Consider the following 27,460-nt stretch of genomic DNA (forward strand, 5'->3'; position numbering starts at 1 on the left):
CTGTATAATGTCCCAGCAGTCACCTCTCCGCTCATCACCCAGAATCCTCCAGTGTCGTCCTGTATAATGTCCCAGCAGTCACCTCTCCGCTCATCACCCAGAATCCTCCAGTGTCGTCCTGTATAATGTCCCAGCAGTCACCTCTCCCCTCATCACCCAGAATCCTCCAGTGTCGTCCTGTATAATGTCCCAGCAGTCACCTCTCCGCTCATCACCCAGAATCCTCCAGTGCCCTCCTGTATAATGTCCCAGCAGTCACCTCTCCGCTCATCACCCAGAATCCTCCAGTGCCCTCCTGTATAATGTCCCAGCAGTCACCTCTCCGCTCATCACCCAGAATCCTCCAGTGCCCTCCTGTATAATGTCCCAGCAGTCACCACTCCCCTCATCACCCAGAATCCTCCAGTGTCGTCCTGTATAATGTCCTAGCAGTCACCTCTCCCCTCATCACCCAGAATCCTCCAGTGTCGTCCTGTATAATGTCCCAGCAGTCACCTCTCCGCTCATCACCCAGAATCCTCCAGTGCCCTCCTGTATAATGTCCCAGCAGTCACCTCTCCGCTCATCACCCAGAATCCTCCAGTGCCGTCCTGTATAATGTCCCAGCAGTCACCTCTCCTCTCATCACCCAGAATCCTCCAGTGCCGTCCTGTATAATGTCCCAGCAGTCACCACTCCGCTCATCACCCAGAATCCTCCAGTGCCATCCTGTATAATGTCCCCGCAGTCACCTATCCCCTCATCACCCAGAATCCTCCAGTGCCATCCTGTATAATGTCCCAGCAGTCACCTCTCCGCTCATCACCCAGAATCCTCCAGTGCCGTCCTGTATAATGTCCCAGCAGTCACCTCTCCGCTCATCACCCAGAATCCTCCAGTCCTGTATAATGTCCCAGCAGTCACCTCTCCGCTCATCACCCAGAATCCTCCAGTGCCGTCCTGTATAATGTCCCAGCAGTCACCTCTCCTCTCATCACCCAGAATCCTCCAGTGCCGTCCTGTATAATGTCCCAGCAGTCACCACTCCGCTCATCACCCAGAATCCTCCAGTGCCATCCTGTATAATGTCCCCGCAGTCACCTATCCGCTCATCACCCAGAATCCTCCAGTGCCGTCCTGTATAATGTCCCAGCAGTCACCTCTCCGCTCATCACCCAGAATCCTTCAGTCCTGTATAATGTCCCAGCAGTCACCTCTCAGCTCATCACCCAGAATCCTCCAGTGCCCTCCTGTATAATGTCCCAGCAGTCACCTCTCCGCTCATCACCCAGAATCCTCCAGTGCCGTCCTGTGTAATGTCCCAGCAGTCACCTCTCCGCTCATCACCCAGAATCCTCCAGTCCTGTATAATGTCCCAGCAGTCACCTCTCCGCTCATCACCCAGAATCCTCCAGTGCCCTCGTGTATAATGTCCCAGCAGTCACCTCTCCGCTCATCACCCAGAATCCTCCAGTGCCGTCCTGTATAATATCCCAGCAGTCACCTCTCCGCTCATCACCCAGAATCCTCCAGTGCCGTCCTGTGTAATGTCCCAGCAGTCACCTCTCCGCTCATCACCCAGAATCCTCCAGTCCTGTATAATATCCCAGCAGTCACCTCTCCGCTCATTACCCAGAATCCTCCAGTGCCGTCCTGTTTAATGTCCCAGCAGTCACCTTTCCTCTCATCACCCAGAATCCTCCAGTGCTGTATAATGTCCCAGCAGTCACCTATCCGCTCATCACCCAGAATCCTCCAGTGCTGTATAATGTCCCAGCAGTCACCTCTCCGCTCATCACCCAGAATCCTCCAGTGCCGTCCTGTATAATGTCCCAGCAGTCACCTCTCCGCTCATCACCCAGAATCCTCCAGTGCCGTCCTGTATAATGTCCCAGCAGTCACCTCTCCTCTCATCACCCAGAATCCTTCAGTCCTGTATAATGTCCCAGCAGTCACGTCTTCTCTCATCACCCAGAATCCTCCAGTGCCGTCATGTATAATGTCCCAGCAGTCACCTCTCCTCTCATCACCCAGAATCCTTCAGTCCTGTATAATGTCCCAGCAGTCACCTCTCAGCTCATCACCCAGAATCCTCCAGTGCCCTCCTGTATAATGTCCCAGCAGTCACCTCTCCGCTCATCACCCAGAATCCTCCAGTGCCGTCCTGTATAATATCCCAGCAGTCACCTCTCCGCTCATCACCCAGAATCCTCCAGTGCCGTCCTGTGTAATGTCCCAGCAGTCACCTCTCCGCTCATCACCCAGAATCCTCCAGTCTTGTATAATGTCCCAGCAGTCACCTCTCCGCTCATCACCCAGAATCCTCCAGTGCCGTCCTGTATAATATCCCAGCAGTCACCTTTCCACTCATCACCCAGAATCCTCCAGTCCTGTATAATATCCCAGCAGTCACCTTTCCTCTCATCACCCAGAATCCTCCAGTCCTGTATAATGTCCCAGCAGTCACCTATCCGCTCATCACCCAGAATCCTCCAGTGCTGTATAATGTCCCAGCAGTCACCTCTCCGCTCATCACCCAGAATCCTCCAGTGCCGTCCTGTATAATGTCCCAGCAGTCACCTCTCCGCTCATCACCCAGAATCCTCCAGTGCCGTCCTGTATTATGTCCCAGCAGTCACCTCTCCGCTCATCACCCAGAATCCTCCAGTGCTGTATAATGTCCCAGCAGTCACCTCTCCGCTCATCACCCAGAATCCTCCAGTGCTGTATGTCACAGCAGTCACCTCTCCGCTCATCACCCAGAATCCTCCAGTGCTGTATAATGTCCCAGCAGTCACCTCTCCGCTCATCACCCAGAATCCTCCAGTGTCGTCCTGTATAATGTCCCAGCAGCCACCTCTCCGCTCATCACCCAGAATCCTCCAGTGTGGTCCTATATAATGTCCCAGCAGTCACCTCTCCGCTCATCACCTAGAATCCTCCAGTGCCGTCCTGTATAATGTACCAGCAGTCTCCTCTCCGCTCATCACCCAGAATCCTCCAGTGCCGTCCTGTATAATGTCCCAGCAGTCACCTCTCCTCTCATCACCCAGAATCCTCCAGTGCTGTATAATGTCCCAGCAGTCACCTCTCCGCTCATCACCCAGAATCCTCCAGTCCTGTATAATGTCCCAGCAGTCACCTCTCCGCTCATCTCCCAGAATCCTCCAGTGCCGTCCTGTATAATGTACCAGCAGTCACCTCTCCGCTCATCACCCAGAATCCTCCAGTGCCGTCCTGTATAATGTACCAGCAGTCACCTCTCCGCTCATCACCCAGAATCCTCCAGTGCCGTCCTGTATAATGTCTCAGCAGTCACCTCTCCGCTCATCACCCAGAATCCTCCAGTGCCGTCCTGTATAATGTCCCAGCAGTCACCTCTCCGCTCATCACCCAGAATCCCCCAGTGCCGTCCTGTATAATGTCCCAGCAGTCACCTCTCCGCTCATCACCCAGAATCCCCCAGTGCCGTCCTGTATAATGTCCCAGCAGTCACCTCTTCTCTCATCACCCAGAATCCTTCAGTCCTGTATAATGTCCCAGCAGTCACCTCTCCGCTCATCACCCAGAATCCTCCAGTGCTGTCCTGTATAATGTCCCAGCAGTCACCTCTCCGCTCATCACCCAGAATCCTTCAGTGCCATCCTGTATAATGTCCCAGCAGTCGCCTCTCCGCTCATCACCCAGAATCCTCCAGTCCTGTATAAAGTCCCAGCAGTCACCTCTCCGCTCATCACCCAGAATCCTCCAGTGCCGTCCTGTATAATGTCCCAGCAGTCACCACTCCGCTAATCACCCAGAATCCTCCAGTGCCATGCTGTATAATGTCCCAGCAGTCGCCTTTCCGCTCATCACCCAGAATCCTCCAGTCCTGTATAATGTCCCAGCAGTCACCTCTCCGCTCATCACCCAGAATCCTCCAGTGCCGTCCTGTATAATATCCCAGCAGTCACCTCTCCGCTCATCACCCAGAATCCTCCAGTGCCATCCTGTATAATGTCCCAGCAGTCACCTCTCCGCTCATCACCCAGAATCCTCCAGTGCCGTCCTGTATAATATCCCAGCAGTCACCTCTCCGCTCATCACCCAGAATCCTCCAGTGCCGTCCTGTGTAATGTCCCAGCAGTCACCTCTCCGCTCATCACCCAGAATCCTCCAGTCCTGTATAATGTCCCAGCAGTCACCTCTCCCCTCATCACCCAGAATCCTCCAGTGCCCTCCTGTATAATGTCCCAGCAGTCACCTCTCAGCTCATCACCCAGAATCCTCCAGTGCCGTCCTGTATAATGTCCCAGCAGTCACCTCTCCGCTCATCACCCAGAATCCTCCAGTCCTGTATAATGTCCCAGCAGTCTCTTCTCCGCTCATCACCCAGAATCCTCCAGTGCCGTCCTGTATAATGTCCCAGCAGTCACCTCTCCTCTCATCACCCAGAATCCTCCAGTGCCGTCCTGTATAATGTCCCAGCAGTCACCTCTCCTCTCATCACCCAGAATCCTCCAGTGCCGTCCTTTATAATGTCCCAGCAGTCACCTCTCCGCTCATCACCCAGAATCCTCCAGTCCTGTATAATGTCCCAGCAGTCTCTTCTCCGCTCATCACCCAGAATCCTCCAGTGCCGTCCTGTATAATGTCACAGCAGTCACCTCTCCGCTCATCACCCAGAATCCTCCAGTGCCGTCCTGTATAATGTCCCAGCAGTCACCTCTCCTCTCATCACCCAGAATCCTCCAGTGCTGTATAATGTCCCACCAGTCACCTCTCCGCTCATCACCCAGAATCCTCCAGTGCCGTCCTGTATAATGTCCCAGCAGTCACCTCTCCGCTCATCACCCAGAATCCTCCAGTGCTGTCCTGTATAATGTACCAGCAGTCACCTCTCCTCTCATCACCCAGAATCCTCCAGTGCTGTATAATGTCCCAGCAGTCACCTCTCCGCTCATCACCCAGAATCCTCCAGTGCCGTCCTGTATAATGTCCCAGCAGTCTCCTCTCCGCTCATCACCCAGAATCCTCCAGTGCCGTCCTGTATAATGTCCCAGCAGTCACCTCTCCGCTCATCACCCAGAATCCTCCAGTGCCCTCCTGTATAATGTCCCAGCAGTCACCTCTCCGCTCATCACCCAGAATCCTCCAGTGCTGTCCTGTATAATGTCCCTGCAGTCTCCTCTCCGCTCATCACCCAGAATCCTCCAGTGCCATCCTGTATAATATCCCAGCAGTCACCTCTCCGCTCATCACCCAGAATCCTCCAGTGCCGTCCTATATAATGTCCCTGCAGTCTCCTCTCCGCTCATCACCCAGAATCCTCCAGTGCCATCCTGTATAATATCCCAGCAGTCACCTCTCCGCTCATCACCCAGAATCCTCAAGTGCCGTCCTGTATAATGTCCCAGCAGTCACCTCTCCGCTCATCACCCAGAATCCTCCAGTCCTGTATAATGTCCCAGCAGTCTCTTCTCCGCTCATCACCCAGAATCCTCCAGTGCCGTCCTGTATAATGTCCCAGCCCATTCATCACCCAGAATCCTCCAGTGCCGTCCTGTATAATGTCCCAGCAGTCACCTCTCCTCTCATCACCCAGAATCCTCCAGTTCTGTATAATGTCCCAGCAGTCACCTCTCCGCTCATCACCCAGAATCCTCCAGTGCCGTCCTGTATAATGTCCCATCAGTCACCTCTCCACTCATCACCCAGAATCCTCCAGTGCCGTCCTGTATAATGTCCCAGCAGTCACCTCTCCTCTCATCACCCAGAATCCTCCAGTGCTGTATAATGTCCCAGCAGTCACCTCTCCGCTCATCACCCAGAATCCTCCAGTGCCGTCCTGTATAATGTCCCAGCAGTCTCCTCTCCTCTCATCACCCAGAATCCTCCAGTGCCCTCCTGTATAATGTCCCAGCAGTCACCTCTCCCCTCAACACCCAGAATCCTCCAGTGTCGTCCTGTATAATGTCCCAGCAGACACGTCTCCGCTCATCACCCAGAATCCTCCAGTGCCCTCCTGTATAATGTCCCAGCAGTCACCTCTCCGCTCATCACCCAGAATCCTCCAGTGCAGTCCTGTATAATGTCCCAGCAGTCACCTCTCCGCTCATCACCCAGAATCCTCCAGTGCCGTCCTGTATAATGTCCCAGCAGTCACCTCTCCCCTCAACACCCAGAATCCTCCAGTGTCGTCCTGTATAATATCCCAGCAGTCACCTCTCCTCTCATCACCCAGAATCCTCCAGTGCCCTCCTGTATAATGTCCCAGCAGTCACCTCTCCGCTCATCACCCAGAATCCTCCAGTGCCGTCCTGTATAATGTCCCAGCAGTCACCTCTCCCCTCAACACCCAGAATCCTCCAGTGTCGTCCTGTATAATATCCCAGCAGTCACCTCTCCTCTCATCACCCAGAATCCTCCAGTGCCCTCCTGTATAATGTCCCAGCAGTCACCTCTCCGCTCATCACCCAGAAACCTCCAGTGCCGTCCTGTATAATGTCCCAGCAGTCACCTCTCCCCTCAACACCCAGAATCCTCCAGTGTCGTCCTGTATAATATCCCAGCAGTCACCTCTCCTCTCATCACCCAGAATCCTCCAGTGCCCTCCTGTATAATGTCCCAGCTGTCACCTCTCCGCTCAACACCCAGAATCCTCCAGTGCAGTCCTGTATAATGTCCCAGCAGTCACCTCGCCGCTCATGACCCAGAAACCTCCAGTGCCGTCCTGTATAATGTCCCAGCAGTCACCTCTCCTCTCATCACCCAGAATCCTCCAGTGTCGTCCTGTATAATGTCCCAGCAGTCACCTCTCCCCTCATCACCCAGAATCCTCCAGTGCCGTCCTGTATAATGTCCCAGCAGTCACCTCTCCCCTCATCACCCAGAATCCTCCAGTGCCGTCCTGTATAATGTCCCAGCAGTCACCTCTCCGCTCATCACCCAGAATCCTCCAGTGCAGTCCTGTATAATGTCCCAGCAGTCACCTCTCCCCTCATCACCCAGAATCCTCCAGTGCCGTCCTGTATAATGTCCCAGCAGTCACCTCTCCCCTCATCACCCAGAATCCTCCAGTGCAGTCCTGTATAATGTCCCAGCAGTCACCTCTCCGCTCATCACCCAGAATCCTCCAGTGCCGTCCTGTATAATGTCCCAGCAGTCACCTCTCCGCTCATCACCCAGAATCCTCCAGTGCCGTCCTGTATAATGTCCCAGCAGTCACCTCTCCGCTCATCACCCAGAATCCTCCAGTGCCGTCCTGTATAATGTCCCAGCAGTCACCTCTCCTCTCATCACCCAGAATCCTCCAGTGCAGTCCTGTATAATGTCCCAGCAGTCACCTCTCCGCTCATTACCCAGAAACCTCCAGTGCCGTCCTGTATAATGTCCCAGCAGTCACCTCTCCGCTCATCACCCAGAATCCTCCAGTGACGTCCTGTATAATGTCCCAGCAGTCACCTCTCCGCTCATCACCCAGAATCCTCCAGTGTCGTCCTGTATAATGTCCCAGCAGTCACCTCTCCGCTCATCACCCTAATGTCCCAGCAGTCACCTCTCCCCTCATCACCCAGAATCCTCCAGTGACGTCCTGTATAATGTCCCAGCAGTCACCTCTCCGCTCATCACCCAGAATCCTCCAGTGCCGTCCTGTATAATGTCCCAGCAGTCACCTCTCCGCTCATCACCCAGAATCCTCCAGTGCCGTCCTGTATAATGTCCCAGCAGTCACCTCTCCTCTCATCACCCAGAATCCTCCAGTGCAGTCCTGTATAATGTCCCAGCAGTCACCTCTCCGCTCATTACCCAGAAACCTCCAGTGCCGTCCTGTATAATGTCCCAGCAGTCACCTCTCCGCTCATCACCCAGAATCCTCCAGTGACGTCCTGTATAATGTCCCAGCAGTCACCTCTCCGCTCATCACCCAGAATCCTCCAGTGTCGTCCTGTATAATGTCCCAGCAGTCACCTCTCCGCTCATCACCCTAATGTCCCAGCAGTCACCTCTCCCCTCATCACCCAGAATCCTCCAGTGACGTCCTGTATAATGTCCCAGCAGTCACCTCTCCGCTCATCACCCAGAATCCTCCAGTGTCGTCCTGTATAATGTCCCAGCAGTCACCTCTCCGCTCATCACCCTAATGTCCCAGCAGTCACCTCTCCTCTCATCACCCAGAATCCTCCAGTGCTGTATAATGTCCCAGCAGTCACCTCTCCGCTCATCACCCAGAATCCTCCAGTCCTGTATAATGTCCCAGCAGTCACCTCTCCGCTCATCTCCCAGAATCCTCCAGTGCCGTCCTGTATAATGTCCCAGCAGTCACCTCTCCGCTCATCACCCAGAATCCTCCAGTGCCGTCCTGTATAATGTCCCAGCAGTCACCTCTCCTCTCATCATCCAGAATCCCCCAGTGCCGTCCTGTATAATGTCCCAGCAGTCACCTCTCCGCTCATCACCCAGAATCCCCCAGTGCCGTCCTGTATAATGTCCCAGCAGTCACCTCTTCTCTCATCACCCAGAATCCTTCAGTCCTGTATAATGTCCCAGCAGTCACCTCTCCGCTCATCACCCAGAATCCTCCAGTGCTGTCCTGTATAATGTCCCAGCAGTCACCTCTCCGCTCATCACCCAGAATCCTTCAGTGCCATCCTGTATAATGTCCCAGCAGTCGCCTCTCCGCTCATCACCCAGAATCCTCCAGTCCTGTATAAAGTCCCAGCAGTCACCTCTCCGCTCATCACCCAGAATCCTCCAGTGCCGTCCTGTATAATGTCCCAGCAGTCACCACTCCGCTCATCACCCAGAATCCTCCAGTGCCGTCCTGTATAATATCCCAGCAGTCACCTCTCCGCTCATCACCCAGAATCCTCCAGTGCCATCCTGTATAATGTCCCAGCAGTCACCTCTCCGCTCATCACCCAGAATCCTCCAGTGCCGTCCTGTATAATATCCCAGCAGTCACCTCTCCGCTCATCACCCAGAATCCTCCAGTGCCGTCCTGTGTAATGTCCCAGCAGTCACCTCTCCGCTCATCACCCAGAATCCTCCAGTCCTGTATAATGTCCCAGCAGTCACCTCTCCTCTCATCACCCAGAATCCTCCAGTGCCCTCCTGTATAATGTCCCAGCAGTCACCTCTCAGCTCATCACCCAGAATCCTCCAGTGCCGTCCTGTATAATGTCCCAGCAGTCACCTCTCCGCTCATCACCCAGAATCCTCCAGTCCTGTATAATGTCCCAGCAGTCACCTCTCCGCTCATCACCCAGAATCCTCCAGTGCCGTCCTGTATAATATCCCAGCAGTCACCTCTCCGCTCATCACCCAGAATCCTCCAGTGCCATCCTGTATAATGTCCCAGCAGTCACCTCTCCGCTCATCACCCAGAATCCTCCAGTGCCGTCCTGTATAATATCCCAGCAGTCACCTCTCCGCTCATCACCCAGAATCCTCCAGTGCCGTCCTGTGTAATGTCCCAGCAGTCACCTCTCCGCTCATCACCCAGAATCCTCCAGTCCTGTATAATGTCCCAGCAGTCACCTCTCCCCTCATCACCCAGAATCCTCCAGTGCCCTCCTGTATAATGTCCCAGCAGTCACCTCTCAGCTCATCACCCAGAATCCTCCAGTGCCGTCCTGTATAATGTCCCAGCAGTCACCTCTCCGCTCATCACCCAGAATCCTCCAGTCCTGTATAATGTCCCAGCAGTCTCTTCTCCGCTCATCACCCAGAATCCTCCAGTGCCGTCCTGTATAATGTCCCAGCAGTCACCTCTCCTCTCATCACCCAGAATCCTCCAGTGCCGTCCTGTATAATGTCCCAGCAGTCACCTCTCCTCTCATCACCCAGAATCCTCCAGTGCCGTCCTTTATAATGTCCCAGCAGTCACCTCTCCGCTCATCACCCAGAATCCTCCAGTCCTGTATAATGTCCCAGCAGTCTCTTCTCCGCTCATCACCCAGAATCCTCCAGTGCCGTCCTTTATAATGTCCCAGCAGTCACCTCTCCGCTCATCACCCAGAATCCTCCAGTCCTGTATAATGTCCCAGCAGTCACCTCTCCGCTCATCACCCAGAATCCTCCAGTGCCGTCCTGTATAATGTCCCAGCAGTCACCTCTCCTCTCATCACCCAGAATCCTCCAGTGCTGTATAATGTCCCAGCAGTCACCTCTCCGCTCATCACCCAGAATCCTCCAGTGCCGTCCTGTATAATGTCCCAGCAGTCACCTCTCCGCTCATCACCCAGAATCCTCCAGTGCTGTCCTGTATAATGTACCAGCAGTCACCTCTCCTCTCATCACCCAGAATCCTCCAGTGCTGTATAATGTCCCAGCAGTCACCTCTCCGCTCATCACCCAGAATCCTCCAGTGCCGTCCTGTATAATGTCCCAGCAGTCTCCTCTCCGCTCATCACCCAGAATCCTCCAGTGCCGTCCTGTATAATGTCCCAGCAGTCACCTCTCCGCTCATCACCCAGAATCCTCCAGTGCCATCCTATATAATGTCCCAGCAGTCACCTCTCCGCTCATCACCCAGAATCCTCCAGTGCCGTCCTATATAATGTCCCTGCAGTCACCTCTCCGCTCATCACCCAGAATCCTCCAGTGCCATCCTATATAATGTCCCAGCAGTCACCTCTCCGCTCATCACCCAGAATCCTCCAGTGCCATCCTGTATAATATCCCAGCAGTCACCTCTCCTCTCATCACCCAGAATCCTCCAGTGCCGTCCTTTATAATGTCCCAGCAGTCACCTCTCCGCTCATCACCCAGAATCCTCCAGTCCTGTATAATGTCCCAGCAGTCTCTTCTCCGCTCATCACCCAGAATCCTCCAGTGCCGTCCTTTATAATATCCCAGCAGTCACCTCTCCGCTCATCACCCAGAATCCTCCAGTCCTGTATAATGTCCCAGCAGTCACCTCTCCGCTCATCACCCAGAATCCTCCAGTGCCGTCCTGTATAATGTCCCAGCAGTCACCTCTCCTCTCATCACCCAGAATCCTCCAGTGCTGTATAATGTCCCAGCAGTCACCTCTCCGCTCATCACCCAGAATCCTCCAGTGCCGTCCTGTATAATGTCCCAGCAGTCACCTCTCCGCTCATCACCCAGAATCCTCCAGTGCTGTCCTGTATAATGTACCAGCAGTCACCTCTCCTCTCATCACCCAGAATCCTCCAGTGCTGTATAATGTCCCAGCAGTCACCTCTCCGCTCATCACCCAGAATCCTCCAGTGCCGTCCTGTATAATGTCCCAGCAGTCTCCTCTCCGCTCATCACCCAGAATCCTCCAGTGCCGTCCTGTATAATGTCCCAGCAGTCACCTCTCCGCTCATCACCCAGAATCCTCCAGTGCCATCCTATATAATGTCCCAGCAGTCACCTCTCCGCTCATCACCCAGAATCCTCCAGTGCCGTCCTATATAATGTCCCTGCAGTCACCTCTCCGCTCATCACCCAGAATCCTCCAGTGCCATCCTATATAATGTCCCAGCAGTCACCTCTCCGCTCATCACCCAGAATCCTCCAGTGCCATCCTGTATAATATCCCAGCAGTCACCTCTCCGCTCATGACCCAGAATCCTCCAGTGCCGTCCTATATAATGTCCCTGCAGTCACCTCTCCGCTCATCACCCAGAATCCTCCAGTGCCGTCCTGTATAATGTCCCAGCAGTCACCTCTCCGCTCATCACCCAGAATCCTCCAGTGCCATCCTATATAATGTCCCAGCAGTCACCTCTCCGCTCATCACCCAGAATCCTCAAGTGCCGTCCTGTATAATGTCCCAGCAGTCACCTCTCCGCTCATCACCCAGAATCCTCCAGTCCTGTATAATGTCCCAGCAGTCTCTTCTCCGCTCATCACCCAGAATCCTCCAGTGCCGTCCTGTATAATGTCCCAGCAGTCACCTCTCCTCTCATCACCCAGAATCCTCCAGTGCCATCCTGTATAATATCCCAGCAGTCACCTCTCCGCTCATCACCCAGAATCCTCAAGTGCCGTCCTGTATAATGTCCCAGCAGTCACCTCTCCGCTCATCACCCAGAATCCTCCAGTCCTGTATAATGTCCCAGCAGTCTCTTCTCCGCTCATCACCCAGAATCCTCCAGTGCCGTCCTGTATAATGTCCCAGCAGTCACCTCTCCTCTCATCACCCAGAATCCTCCAGTTCTGTATAATGTCCCAGCAGTCACCTCTCCGCTCATCAACCAGAATCCTCCAGTGCTGTCCTGTATAATGTCCCAGCAGCCACCTCTCCGCTCATCACCCAGAATCCTCCAGTGCCGTCCTGTATAATGTCCCATCAGTCACCTCTCCACTCATCACCCAGAATCCTCCAGTGCCGTCCTGTATAATGTCCCAGCAGTCACCTCTCCTCTCATCACCCAGAATCCTCCAGTGCTGTATAATGTCCCAGCAGTCACCTCTCCGCTCATCACCCAGAATCCTCCAGTGCCGTCCTGTATAATGTCCCAGCAGTCTCCTCTCCTCTCATCACCCAGAATCCTCCAGTGCCCTCCTGTATAATGTCCCAGCAGTCACCTCTCCCCTCAACACCCAGAATCCTCCAGTGTCGTCCTGTATAATGTCCCAGCAGACACCTCTCCGCTCATCACCCAGAATCCTCCAGTGCCCTCCTGTATAATGTCCCAGCAGTCACCTCTCCGCTCATCACCCAGAATCCTCCAGTGCAGTCCTGTATAATGTCCCAGCAGTCACCTCTCCGCTCATGACCCAGAAACCTCCAGTGCCGTCCTGTATAATGTCCCAGCAGTCACCTCTCCCCTCAACACCCAGAATCCTCCAGTGTCGTCCTGTATAATATCCCAGCAGTCACCTCTCCTCTCATCACCCAGAATCCTCCAGTGCCCTCCTGTATAATGTCCCAGCAGTCACCTCTCCTCTCATCACCCAGAATCCTCCAGTGCAGTCCTTTATAATGTCCCAGCAGTCACCTCTCCGCTCATGACCCAGAAACCTCCAGTGCCGTCCTGTATAATGTCCCAGCAGTCACCTCTCCGCTCATGACCCAGAAACCTCCAGTGCCGTCCTGTATAATGTCCCAGCAGTCACCTCTCCCCTCAACACCCAGAATCCTCCAGTGTCGTCCTGTATAATATCCCAGCAGTCACCTCTCCTCTCATCACCCAGAATCCTCCAGTGCCCTCCTGTATAATGTCCCAGCAGTCACCTCTCCGCTCATCACCCAGAATCCTCCAGTGCAGTCCTGTATAATGTCCCAGCAGTCACCTCTCCGCTCATGACCCAGAAACCTCCAGTGCCGTCCTGTATAATGTCCCAGCAGTCACCTCTCCTCTCATCACCCAGAATCCTCCAGTGTCGTCCTGTATAATGTCCCAGCAGTCACCTATCCCCTCATCACCCAGAATCCTCCAGTGCCGTCCTGTATAATGTCCCAGCAGTCACCTCTCCCCTCATCACCCAGAATCCTCCAGTGCCGTCCTGTATAATGTCCCAGCAGTCACCTCTCCGCTCATCACCCAGAATCCTCCAGTGCAGTCCTGTATAATGTCCCAGCAGTCACCTCTCCCCTCATCACCCAGAATCCTCCAGTGCCGTCCTGTATAATGTCCCAGCAGTCACCTCTCCCCTCAACACCCAGAATCCTCCAGTGTCGTCCTGTATAATATCCCAGCAGTCACCTCTCCTCTCATCACCCAGAATCCTCCAGTGCCCTCCTGTATAATGTCCCAGCAGTCACCTCTCCTCTCATCACCCAGAATCCTCCAGTGCAGTCCTTTATAATGTCCCAGCAGTCACCTCTCCGCTCATGACCCAGAAACCTCCAGTGCCGTCCTGTATAATGTCCCAGCAGTCACCTCTCCGCTCATGACCCAGAAACCTCCAGTGCCGTCCTGTATAATGTCCCAGCAGTCACCTCTCCCCTCAACACCCAGAATCCTCCAGTGTCGTCCTGTATAATATCCCAGCAGTCACCTCTCCTCTCATCACCCAGAATCCTCCAGTGCCCTCCTGTATAATGTCCCAGCAGTCACCTCTCCGCTCATCACCCAGAATCCTCCAGTGCAGTCCTGTATAATGTCCCAGCAGTCACCTCTCCGCTCATGACCCAGAAACCTCCAGTGCCGTCCTGTATAATGTCCCAGCAGTCACCTCTCCTCTCATCACCCAGAATCCTCCAGTGTCGTCCTGTATAATGTCCCAGCAGTCACCTATCCCCTCATCACCCAGAATCCTCCAGTGCCGTCCTGTATAATGTCCCAGCAGTCACCTCTCCCCTCATCACCCAGAATCCTCCAGTGCCGTCCTGTATAATGTCCCAGCAGTCACCTCTCCGCTCATCACCCAGAATCCTCCAGTGCAGTCCTGTATAATGTCCCAGCAGTCACCTCTCCGCTCATGACCCAGAAACCTCCAGTGCCGTCCTGTATAATGTCCCAGCAGTCACCTCTCCTCTCATCACCCAGAATCCTCCAGTGTCGTCCTGTATAATGTCCCAGCAGTCACCTATCCCCTCATCACCCAGAATCCTCCAGTGCCGTCCTGTATAATGTCCCAGCAGTCACCTCTCCCCTCATCACCCAGAATCCTCCAGTGCCGTCCTGTATAATGTCCCAGCAGTCACCTCTCCGCTCATCACCCAGAATCCTCCAGTGCAGTCCTGTATAATGTCCCAGCAGTCACCTCTCCCCTCATCACCCAGAATCCTCCAGTGCCGTCCTGTATAATGTCCCAGCAGTCACCTCTCCCCTCATCACCCAGAATCCTCCAGTGCAGTCCTGTATAATGTCCCAGCAGTCACCTCTCCGCTCATCACCCAGAATCCTCCAGTGCCGTCCTGTATAATGTCCCAGCAGTCACCTCTCCTCTCATCACCCAGAATCCTCCAGTGCAGTCCTGTATAATGTCCCAGCAGTCACCTCTCCGCTCATTACCCAGAAACCTCCAGTGCCGTCCTGTATAATGTCCCAGCAGTCACCTCTCCGCTCATCACCCAGAATCCTCCAGTGACGTCCTGTATAATGTCCCAGCAGTCACCTCTCCGCTCATCACCCAGAATCCTCCAGTGTCGTCCTGTATAATGTCCCAGCAGTCACCTCTCCGCTCATCACCCTAATGTCCCAGCAGTCACCTCTCCTCTCATCACCCAGAATCCTCCAGTGCCATCCTGTATAATGTCCCAGCAGTCATCTCTCCCCTCATCACCCAGAATCCTCCAGTGCCGTCCTTTATAATGTCCCAGCAGTCACCTCTCCGCTCATCACCCAGAATCCTCCAGTGCCGTCCTGTATAATGTCCCAGCAGTCACCTCTCCGCTCATCACCCAGAATCCTCCAGTGCCGTCCTGTTTAATGTCCCAGCAGTCACCTCTCCTCTCATCACCCAGAATCCTCCAGTGCTGTATAATGTCCCAGCAGTCAGCTCTCCGCTCATCACCCAGAATCCTCCAGTGCTGTATAATGTCCCAGCAGTCACCTCTCCGCTCATCACCCAGAATCCTCCAGTCCTGTATAATGTCCCAGCAGTCACCTCTCCGCTCATCTCCCAGAATCCTCCAGTGCCGTCCTGTATAATGTCCCAGCAGTCACCTCTCCGCTCATCACCCAGAATCCTCCAGTGCCGTCCTGTATAATGTCCCAGCAGTCACCTCTCCGCTCATCACCCAGAATCCTCCAGTGCCGTCCTGTATAATGTCCCAGCAGTCACCTCTTCTCTCATCACCCAGAATCCTCCAGTGCCGTCCTGTATAATGTCCCAGCAGTCACCTCTCCTCTCATCACCCAGAATCCTTCAGTCCTGTATAATGTCCCAGCAGTCACCTCTCCGCTCATCACCCAGAATCCTCCAGTGCCCTCCTGTATAATGTCCCAGCAGTCACCTCTCCGCTCATCACCCAGAAACCTCCAGTGTCGTCCCGTGTAATGTCCCAGCAGTCACCTCTCCGCTCATCACCCAGAATCCTCCATCCTGTATAATATCCCAGCAGTCACCTCTCCGCTCATCACCCAGAATCCTCCAGTGCCGTCCTGTATAATATCCCAGCAGTCACCTCTCCGCTCATCACCCAGAATCCTCCAGTCCTGTATAATGTCCCAGCAGTCTCTTCTCCGCTCATCACCCAGAATCCTCCAGTGCCGTCCTGTATAATGTCCCAGCAGTCACCTCTCGGCTCATCACCCAGAATCCTCCAGTGCCGTCCTGTATAATGTCCCAGCAGTCACCTCTCCGCTCATCACCCAGAATCCTCCAGTGCCGTCCTGTTTAATGTCCCAGCAGTCACCTCTCCTCTCATCACCCAGAATCCTCCAGTGCTGTATAATGTCCCAGCAGTCACCTCTCCGCTCATCACCCAGAATCCTCCAGTGCTGTATAATGTCCCAGGAGTCACCTCTCCGCTCATCACCCAGAATCCTCCAGTCCTGTATAATGTCCCAGCAGTCACCTCTCCGCTCATCTCCCAGAATCCTCCAGTGCCGTCCTGTATAATGTCCCAGCAGTCACCTCTCCGCTCATCACCCAGAATCCTCCAGTGCCGTCCTGTATAATGTCCCAGCAGTCACCTCTCCGCTCATCACCCAGAATCCTCTAGTGCCGTCCTGTATAATGTCCCAGCAGTCACCTCTCCTCTCATCACCCAGAATCCTCCAGTGCCGTCCTGTATAATGTCCCAGCAGTCACCTCTCCGCTCATCACCCAGAATCCTCCTGTGCCATCCTGTATAATGTCCCAGCAGTCACCTCTCCGCTCATCACCCAGAATCCTCCAGTGCCGTCCTGTATAATGTCCCAGCAGTCACCTCTCCGCTCATCACCCAGAATCCTCCAGTGCCGTCCTGTATAATGTCCCAGCAGTCACCTCTCCGCTCATCACCCAGAATCCTCCTGTGCCATCCTGTATAATGTCCCAGCAGTCACCTCTCCGCTCATCACCCAGAATCCTCCTGTGCCATCCTGTATAATGTCCCAGCAGTCACCTCTTCTCTCATCACCCAGAATCCTTCAGTCCTGTATAATGTCCCAGCAGTCACCTCTCCGCTCATCACCCAGAATCCTCCAGTGCTGTATAATGTCCCAGCAGTCACCTCTCCGCTCATCACCCAGAATCCTCCAGTGCTGTCCTGTATAATGTCCCAGCAGTCACCTCTCCGCTCATCACCCAGAATCCTCCAGTGCCGTCCTGTATAATGTCCCAGCAGTCACCTCTTCTCTCATCACCCAGAATCCTTCAGTCCTGTATAATGTCCCAGCAGTCACCTCTCCGCTCATCACCCAGAATCCTCCAGTGCTGTATAATGTCCCAGCAGTCACCTCTCCGCTCATCACCCAGAATCCTCCAGTGCTGTCCTGTATAATGTCCCAGCAGTCGCCTCTCCGCTCATCACCCAGAATCCTCCAGTGCCATCCTGTATAATGTCCCAGCAGTCACCTCTCCGCTCATCACCCAGAATCCTCCAGTCCTGTATAATGTCCCAGCAGTCACCTCTCCGCTCATCACCCAGAATCCTCCAGTGCTGTCCTGTATAATGTCCCAGCAGTCGCCTCTCCGCTCATCACCCAGAATCCTCCAGTGCCATCCTGTATAATGTCCCAGCAGTCACCTCTCCGCTCATCACCCAGAATCCTCCAGTCCTGTATAATGTCCCAGCAGTCACCTCTCCGCTCATCACCCAGAATCCTTCAGTGCCATCCTGTATAATGTCCCAGCAGTCGCCTCTCCGCTCATCACCCAGAATCCTCCAGTCCTGTATAATGTCCCAGCAGTCACCTCTCCGCTCATCACCCAGAATCCTCCAGTGCCGTCCTGTATAATGTCCCAGCAGTCACCTCTCCTCTCATCACCCAGAATCCTCCAGTGCCCTCCTGTAAAATGTCCCAGCAGTCACCTCTCCGCTCATCACCCAGAATCCTCCTGTGCCATCCTGTATAATGTCCCAGCAGTCGCCTCTCCGCTCATCACCCAGAATCCTCCAGTCCTGTATAATGTCCCAGCAGTCACCTCTCCGCTCATCACCCAGAATCCTCCAGTGCCGTCCTGTATAATGTCCCAGCAGTCACCTCTCCGCTCATCACCCAGAATCCTCCAGTGCCGTCCTGTATAATGTCCCAGCAGTCACCTCTCCGCTCATCACCCAGAATCCCCCAGTGCCGTCCTGTATAATGTCCCAGCAGTCACCTCTCCGCTCATCACCCAGAATCCACCAGTGCCGTCCTGTATAATGTCCCAGCAGTCACCTCTCCTCTCATCACCCAGAATCCTCCAGTGCCGTCCTGTATAATGTCCCAGTAGTCACCTCTCCGCTCATCACCCAGAATCCTCCTGTGCCATCCTGTATAATGTCCCAGCAGTCACCTCTCCTCTCATCACCCAGAATCCCCCAGTGCCGTCCTGTATAATGTCCCAGCAGTCACCTCTCCGCTCATCACCCAGAATCCTCCTGTGCCATCCTGTATAATGTCCCAGCAGTCGCCTCTCCGCTCATCACCCAGAATCCTCCAGTCCTGTATAATGTCCCAGCAGTCACCTCTCCGCTCATCACCCAGAATCATCCTGTGCCATCCTGTATAATGTCCCAGCAGTCACCTCTCCGCTCATCACCCAGAATCCACCAGTGCCGTCCTGTATAATGTCCCAGCAGTCACCTCTCCTCTCATCACCCAGAATCCTCCAGTGCCGTCCTGTATAATGTCCCAGCAGTCACCTCTCCGCTCATCACCCAGAATCATCCTGTGCCATCCTGTATAATGTCCCAGTAGTCACCTCTCCGCTCATCACCCAGAATCATCCTGTGCCATCCTGTATAATGTCCCAGTAGTCACCTCTCCGCTCATCACCCAGAATCATCCTGTGCCATCCTGTATAATGTCCCAGCAGTCACCTCTCCGCTCATCACCCAGAATCCACCAGTGCCGTCCTGTATAATGTCCCAGCAGTCACCTCTCCGCTCATCACCCAGAATCCACCAGTGCCGTCCTGTATAATGTCCCAGCAGTCACCTCTCCTCTCATCACCCAGAATCCTCCAGTGCCGTCCTGTATAATGTCCCAGCAGTCACCTCTCCGCTCATCACCCAGAATCATCCTGTGCCATCCTGTATAATGTCCCAGCAGTCACCTCTCCGCTCATCACCCAGAATCCTCCAGTGCCGTCCTGTATAATGTCCCAGTAGTCACCTCTCCGCTCATCACCCAGAATCCTCCAGTGCCGTCCTGTATAATGTCCCAGCAGTCACCTCTCCGCTCATCACCCAGAATCCTCCAGTGCCGTCCTGTATAATGTCCCAGCAGTCACCTCTCCCCTCATCACCCAGAATCCTCCAGTGCCGTCCTGTATAATGTCCCAGCAGTCACCTCTCCGCTCATCACCCAGAATCCCCCAGTGCCGTCCTGTATAATGTCCCAGCAGTGACCTCTTCTCTCATCACCCAGAATCCTTCAGTCTTGTATAATGTCCCAGCAGTCACCTCTCCGCTCATCACCCAGAATCCTCCAGTGCCCTCCTGTATAATGTCCCAGCAGTCACCTCTCCGCTCATCACCCAGAATCCTCCAGTGCCGTCCTGTATAATGTCCCAGCAGTCACCTCTCCGCTCATCACCCAGAATCCTCCAGTGCCCTCCTGTATAATGTCCCAGCAGTCACCTCTCCGCTCATCACCCAGAATCCTCCAGTGCCGTCCTGTGTAATGTCCCAGCAGTCGCCTCTCCGCTCATCACCCAGAATCCCCCAGTGCCGTCCTGTATAATGTCCCAGCAGTCACCTCTCCGCTCATCACCCAGAATCCCCCAGTGCCGTCCTGTATAATGTCCCAGCAGTGACCTCTTCTCTCATCACCCAGAATCCTTCAGTCTTGTATAATGTCCCAGCAGTCACCTCTCCGCTCATCACCCAGAATCCTCCAGTGCCCTCCTGTATAATGTCCCAGCAGTCACCTCTCCGCTCATCACCCAGAATCCTCCAGTGCCCTCCTGTATAATGTCCCAGCAGTCACCTCTCCTCTCATCACCCAGAATCCTCCAGTGCCGTCCTGTATAATGTCCCAGCAGTCACCTCTCCGCTCATCACCCAGAATCCTCCAGTGCCGTCCTGTATAATGTCCCAGCAGTCGCCTCTCCGCTCATCACCCAGAATCCTCCAGTGCCGTCCTGTATAATGTCCCAGCAGTCACCTCTCCGCTCATCACCCAGAATCCTCCAGTCCTGTATAATGTCCCAGCAGTCACCTCTCCGCTCATCACCCAGAATCCTCCAGTGCTGTCCTGTATAATGTCCCAGCAGTCACCTCTCCGCTCATCACCCAGAATCCTCCAGTGCCGTTCTGTATAATATCCCAGCAGTCACCTCTCCGCTCATCACCCAGAATCCTCCAGTGCTGTCCTGTATAATGTCCCAGCAGTCACCTCTCCGCTCATCACCCAGAATCCTTCAGTGCCATCCTGTATAATGTCCCAGCAGTCGCCTCTCCGCTCATCACCCAGAATCCTCCAGTCCTGTATAATGTCCCAGCAGTCACCTCTCCGCTCATCACCCAGAATCCTCCAGTGCCGTCCTATATAATATCCCAGCAGTCACCTCTCCGCTCATCACCCAGAATCCTCCAGTGCCATCCTGTATAATGTCCCAGCAGTCACCTCTCCGCTCATCACCCAGAATCCTCCAGTGCCGTCCTGTATAATGTCCCAGCAGTCACCTCTCCGCTCATCACCCAGAATCCTCCAGTGCCGTCCTGTATAATATCCCAGCAGTCACCTCTCCGCTCATCACCCAGAATCCTCCAGTGCTGTCCTGTGTAATGTCCCAGCAGTCACCTCTCCGCTCATCACCCAGAATCCTCCAGTCCTGTATAATGTCCCAGCAGTCACCTCTCCCCTCATCACCCAGAATCCTCCAGTGCCCTCCTGTATAATGTCCCAGCAGTCACCTCTCCGCTCATCACCCAGAATCCTCCAGTGCCGTCCTGTATAATGTCCCAGCAGTCACCTCTCCGCTCATCACCCAGAATCCTCCAGTGCCGTCCTGTATAATGTCCCAGCAGTCACCTCTCCGCTCATCACCCAGAATCCTCCAGTGCCGTCCTGTATAATATCCCAGCAGTCACCTCTCCGCTCATCACCCAGAATCCTCCAGTGCCGTCCTGTATAATGTCCCAGCAGTCACCTCTCCGCTCATCACCCAGAATCCTCCAGTGCCGTCCTGTATAATGTCCCAGCAGTCACCTCTCCGCTCATCACCCAGAATCCTCCAGTGCCGTCCTGTATAATGTCCCAGCAGTCACCTCTCCGCTCATCACCCAGAATCCTCCAGTGCCGACCTGTATAATGTCCCAGCAGTCACCTCTCCGCTCATCACCCAGAATCCTCCAGTGTCATCCTGTATAATGTCCCAGCAGTCACCTCTCCTCTCATCACCCAGAATCCTCCAATGCCGTCCTGTATAATGTCCCAGCAGTCAACTCTCCGCTCATCACCCAGAATCCTCCAGTCCTGTATAATGTCCCAGCAGTCACCTCTCCTCTCATCACCCAGAATCCTCCAGTGCCGTCCTGTATAATGTCCCAGCAGTCACCTCTCCGCTCATCACCCAGAATCCTACAGTGCCGTCCTGTATAATGTCCCAGCAGTCACCTCTCCGCTCATCACCCAGAATCCTCCAGTCCTGTATAATGTCCCAGCAGTCACCTCTCCGCTCATCACCCAGAATCCTCCAGTGCCGTCCTGTATAATGTCCCAGCAGTCACCTCTCCTCTCATCACCCAGAATCCTCCAGTGCCGTCCTGTATAATGTCCCAGCAGTCACCTCTCCGGTAATCACCCAGAATCCTCCAGTGCCGTCCTGTATAATGTCCCAGCAGTCACCTCTCCGCTCATCACCCAGAATCCTCCAGTGCCGTCCTGTATAATGTCCCAGCAGTCACCTCTCCGCTCATCACCCAGAATCCTCCAGTGCCGTCCTGTATAATGTCCCAGCAGTCACCTCTCCGCTCATCACCCAGAATCCTCCAGTGCCGTCCGGTATAATGTCCCAGCAGTCACCTCTCCGCTCATCACCCAGAATCCTCCAGTGCCGTCCTGTGTAATGTCCCAGCAGTCACCTCTCCGCTCATCACCCAGAATCCTCCAGTGCCGTCCTGTATAATGTCCCAGCAGTCACCTCTCCGCTCATCACCCAGAATCCTCCAGTACCGTCCTGTATAATGTCCCAGCAGTCACCTCTCCGCTCATCACCCAGAATCCTCCAGTGCCGTCCTGTATAATGTCCCAGCAGTCACCTCTCCGCTCATCACCCAGAATCCTCCAGTGCCGTCCTGTATAATGTCCCAGCAGTCACCTCTCCGCTCATCACCCAGAATCCTCCAGTGCTGTCCTGTATAATGTCCCAGCAGTCACCTCTCCGCTCATCACCCAGAATCCTCTAGTGCCGTCCTGTATAATGTCCCAGCAGTCACCTCTCCGCTCATCACCCAGAATCCTCCAGTGCCGTCCTGTATAATGTCCCAGCAGTCACCTCTCCGCTCATCACCCAGAATCCTCCAGTGCCGTCCTGTATAATGTCCCAGCAGTCACCTCTCCGCTCATCACCCAGAATCCTCCAGTGCCGTCCTGTATAATGTCCCAGCAGTCACCTCTTCGCTCATCACCCAGAATCCTCCAGTGCCGTCCTGTATAATGTCCCAGCAGTCACCTCTCCGCTCATCACCCAGAATCCTCCAGTGCCGTCCTGTATAATGTCCCAGCAGTCACCTCTCCGCTCATCACCCAGAATCCTCTAGTGCCGTCCTGTATAATGTCCCAGCAGTCACCTCTCCGCTCATCACCCAGAATCCTCCAGTGCCGTCCTGTATAATGTCCCAGCAGTCACCTCTCCGCTCATCACCCAGAATCCTCCAGTGCCGTCCTGTATAATGTCCCAGCAGTCACCTCTCCGCTCATCACCCAGAATCCTCCAGTGCCGTCCTGTGTAATGTCCCAGCAGTCACCTCTCCGCTCATCACCCAGAATCCTCCAGTGCCGTCCTGTATAATGTCCCAGCAGTCACCTCTCCGCTCATCACTCAGAATCCTCCAGTGACGTCCTGTATAATGTCCCAGCAGTCACCTCTCCGCTCATCACCCAGAATCCTCCAGTGCCGTCCTGTATAATGTCCCAGCAGTCTCTTCTCCGCTCATCACTCAGAATCCTCCAGTGCCGTCCTGTATAATGTCCCAGCAGTCACCTCTCCGCTCACCACCCAGAATCCTCCAGTGCCGTCCTGTATAATGTCCCAGCAGTCACCTCTCCGCTCATCACCCAGAATCCTCCAGTGCCGTCCTGCATAATGTCCCAGCAGTCACCTCTCCGCCCATCACCCAGAATCCTCCAGTGCAGTCCTGTATAATGTCCCAGCAGTCACCTCTCCGCTCATCACCCAGAATCCTCCAGTGTCGTCCTGTATAATGTCCCAGCAGTCACCTCTCCGCTCATCTCCCAGAATCCTCCAGTGCCGTCCTGTATAATGTCCCAGCAGTCACCTCTCCGCTCATCTCCCAGAATCCTCCAGTGTCGTCCTGTATAATGTCCCAGCAGTCACCTCTCCGCTCATAACCCAGAATCCTCCAGTGCCGTCCTGTATAATGTCCCAGCAGTCACCTCTCCGTTCATCACCCAGAATCCTCCAGTGCCGTCCGGTATAATGTCCCAGCAGTCACCTCTCCGCTCATCACCCAGAATCCTCCAGTGCCGTCCTGTATAATGTCCCAGCAGTCACCTCTCCGCTCATCACCCAGAATCCTCCAGAGCCGTCCTGTGTAATGTCCCAGCAGTCATCTCTCCGCTCATCACCCAGAATCCTCCAGTGCCGTCCTGTATAATGTCCCAGCAGTCACCTCTCCGCTCATCACCCAGAATCCTCCAGTGCCGTCGTGTATAATGTCCCAGCAGTCACCTCTCCGCTCATCACCCAGAATCCTCCAGTGCCGTCCTGTATAATGTCCCAGCAGTCACCTCTCCGCTCATCACCCAGAATCCTCCAGTGCCGTCCTGTGTAATGTCCCAGCAGTCACCTCTCCGCTCATCACCCAGAATCCTCCAGTGCCGTCCTGTATAATGTCCCAGCAGTCTCCTCTCCGCTCATCACCCAGAATCCTCCAGTGCCGTCCTGTATAATGTCCCAGCAGTCACCTCTCCGCTCATCACCCAGAATCCTCCAGTGCCGTCCTGCGTAATGTCCCAGCAGTCACCTCTCCGCTCATCACCCAGAATCCTCCAGTGCCGTCCTGTGTAATGTCCCAGCAGTCACCTCTCCGCTCATCACCCAGAATCCTCCAGTGCCGTCCTGTATAATGTCCCAGCAGTCTCCTCTCCGCTCATCACCCAGAATCCTCCAGTGCCGTCCTGTATAATGTCCCAGCAGTCACCTCTCCGCTCATCACCCAGAATCCTCCAGTGCCGTCCTGTGTAATGTCCCAGCAGTCACCTCTCCGCTCATCACTCAGAATCCTCCAGTGCAGTCCTGTATAATGTCCCAGCAGTCACCTCTCCGCTCATCACCCAGAATCCTCCAGTGCCGTCCTGTATAATGTCCCAGCAGTCACCTCTCCGCTCATCACCCAGAATCCTCCAGTGCCGTCCTGCATAATGTCCCAGCAGTCACCTCTCCGCCCATCACCCAGAATCCTCCAGTGCAGTCCTGTATAATGTCCCAGCAGTCACCTCTCCGCTCATCACCCAGAATCCTCCAGTGTCGTCCTGTATAATGTCCCAGAAGTCACCTCTCCGCTCATCTCCCAGATTCCTCCAGTGCCGTCCTGTATAATGTCCCAGCAGTCACCTCTCCGCTCATCTCCCAGAATCCTCCAGTGTCGTCCTGTATAATGTCCCAGCAGTCACCTCTCCGCTCATAACCCAGAATCCTCCAGTGCCGTCCTGTATAATGTCCCAGCAGTCACCTCTCCGTTCATCACCCAGAATCCTCCAGTGCCGTCCGGTATAATGTCCCAGCAGTCACCTCTCCGCTCATCACCCAGAATCCTCCAGTGCCGTCCTGTATAATGTCCCAGCAGTCACCTCTCCGCTCATCACCCAGAATCCTCCAGTGCCGTCCTGTATAATGTCCCAGCAGTCACCTCTCCGCTCATCACCCAGAATCCTCCAGTGCCGTCCTGTGTAATGTCCCAGCAGTCACCTCTCCGCTCATCACCCAGAATTCTCCAGTGCCGTCCTGTATAATGTCCCAGCAGTCACCTCTCCGCTCATCACCCAGAATCCTCCAGTACCGTCCTGTATAATGTCCCAGCAGTCACCTCTCCGCTCATCACCCAGAATCCTCCAGTGCCGTCCTGTATAATGTCCCAGCAGTCACCTCTCCTCTCATCACCCAGAATCCTCCAGTGCCGTCCTGTATAATGTCCCAGCAGTCACCTCTCCGCTCATCACCCAGAATCCTCCAGTGCCGTCCTGTATAATGTCCCAGCAGTCACCTCTCCGCTCATCACCCAGAATCCTCCAGTGCCGTCCTGTATAATGTCCCAGCAGTCACCTCTCCGCTCATCACCCAGAATCCTCCAGTGCCGTCCTGTGTAATGTCCCAGCAGTCACCTCTCCGCTCATCACCCAGAATCCTCCAGTGCCGTCCTGTATAATGTCCCAGCAGTCACCTCTCCGCTCATCACCCAGAATCCTCCAGTGCCGTCCTGTATAATGTCCCAGCAGTCACCTCTCCGCTCACCACCCAGAATCCTCCAGTGCCGTCCTGTATAATGTCCCAGCAGTCACCTCTCCGCTCATCACCCAGAATCCTCCAGTGCCGTCCTGTATAATGTCCCAGCAGTCACCTCTCCTCTCATCACCCAGAATCCTCCAGTGCCGTCCTGTATAATGTCCCAGCAGTCACCTCTCCGCTCACCACCCAGAATCCTCCAGTGCCGTCCTGTATAATGTCCCAGCAGTCACCTCTCCGCTCATCACCCAGAATCCTCCAGTGACATCCTGTATAATGTCCCAGCAGTCACCTCTCCCCTCATCACCCAGAATCCTCCAGTGCCGTCCTGTATAATGTCCCAGCAGTCACCTCTCCGCTCACCACCCAGAATCCTCCAGTGCAGTCCTGTATAATGTCCCAGCAGTCACCTCTCCGCTCATCACTCAGAATCCTCCAGTGTCATCCTGTATAATGTCCCAGCAGTCGCCTCTCCGCTCATCACCCAGAATCCTCCAGTGCCGTCCTGTATAATGTCCCAGCAGTCACCTCTCCCCTCATCACCCAGAATCCTCCAGTGCCGTCCTGTATAATGTCCCAGCAGTCACCTCTACGCTCACCACCCAGAATCCTCCAGTGCCGTCCTGTATAATGTCCCAGCAGTCACCTCTCAGTTCATCACCCAGAATCCTCCAGTGCCGTCCTGTACAATGTCCCAGCAGTCACCTCTCCGCTCATCACCTAGAATCCTCCAGTGCCGTCCTGTATAATGTCCCAGCAGTCACCTCTCCTCTCATCACCCAGAATCCTCCAGTGCCGTCCTGTATAATGTACCAGCAGTCACCTCTCCTCTCATCACCCAGAATCCTCCAGTGCCCTCCTGTATAATGTCCCAGCAGTCACCTCTCCCCTCATCACCCAGAATCCTCCAGTGCCGTCCTGTATAATGTCCCAGCAGTCACCTCTACGCTCACCACCCAGAATCCTCCAGTGCCGTCCTGTATAATGTACCAGCAGTCACCTCTCCTCTCATCACCCAGAATCCTCCAGTGCCGTCCTGTATAATGTACCAGCAGTCACCTCTCCTCTCATCACCCAGAATCCTCCAGTGCCCTCCTGTATAATGTCCCAGCAGTCACCTCTCCCCTCATCACCCAGAATCCTCCAGTGCCGTCCTGTATAATGTCCCAGCAGTCACCTCTCCTCTCATCACCCAGAATCCTCCAGTGCCGTCCTGTATAATGTACCAGCAGTCACCTCTCCTCTCATCACCCAGAATCCTCCAGTGCCCTCCTGTATAATGTCCCAGCAGTCACCTCTCCCCTCATCACTCAGAATCCTCCAGTGCCGTCCTGTATAATGTCCCAGCAGTCACCTCTACGCTCACCACCCAGAATCCTCCAGTGCCGTCCTGTATAATGTCCCAGCAGTCACCTCTCCGCTCATCACCCAGAATCCTCCAGTGCCGTCCTGTATAATGTCCCAGCAGTCACCTCTCAGTTCATCACCCAGAATCCTCCAGTGCTGTCCTGTATAATGTCCCAGCAGTCACCTCTCCGCTCATCACTCAGAATCCTCCAGTGCCGTCCTGTATAATGTCCCAGCAGTCACCTCTCCGCTCATCACCCAGAATCCTCCAGTGCCCTACTGTATAATGTCCCAGCAGTCACCTCTCCTCTCATCACCCAGAATCCTCCAGTGCCGTCCTGTATAATGTACCAGCAGTCACCTCTCCTCTCATCACCCAGAATCCTCCAGTGCCCTCCTGTATAATGTCCCAGCAGTCACCTCTCCCCTCATCACCCAGAATCCTCCAGTGCCGTCCTGTATAATGTCCCAGCAGTCACCTCTC

At 54.5% G+C, this 27,460-nt stretch overlaps 1 protein-coding gene across 3 annotated transcripts in view; it reads right to left on the reverse strand.

Moving 5' to 3' along the window:
* The window catches only part of LOC141073066 (uncharacterized), a 296,352-nt gene that overhangs the window by 262,740 nt on the left and 6,152 nt on the right, over positions 1 to 27,460 (reverse strand). The gene's annotated exons all lie outside the window — the stretch shown is intronic.

The sequence above is a fragment of the Dendrobates tinctorius genome, unplaced genomic scaffold (assembly GCF_039654945.1).
Source record: "Dendrobates tinctorius isolate UK_male_01 unplaced genomic scaffold, ASM3965494v1 ptg000296l, whole genome shotgun sequence".
NCBI lineage: Eukaryota > Metazoa > Chordata > Amphibia > Anura > Dendrobatidae > Dendrobates > Dendrobates tinctorius.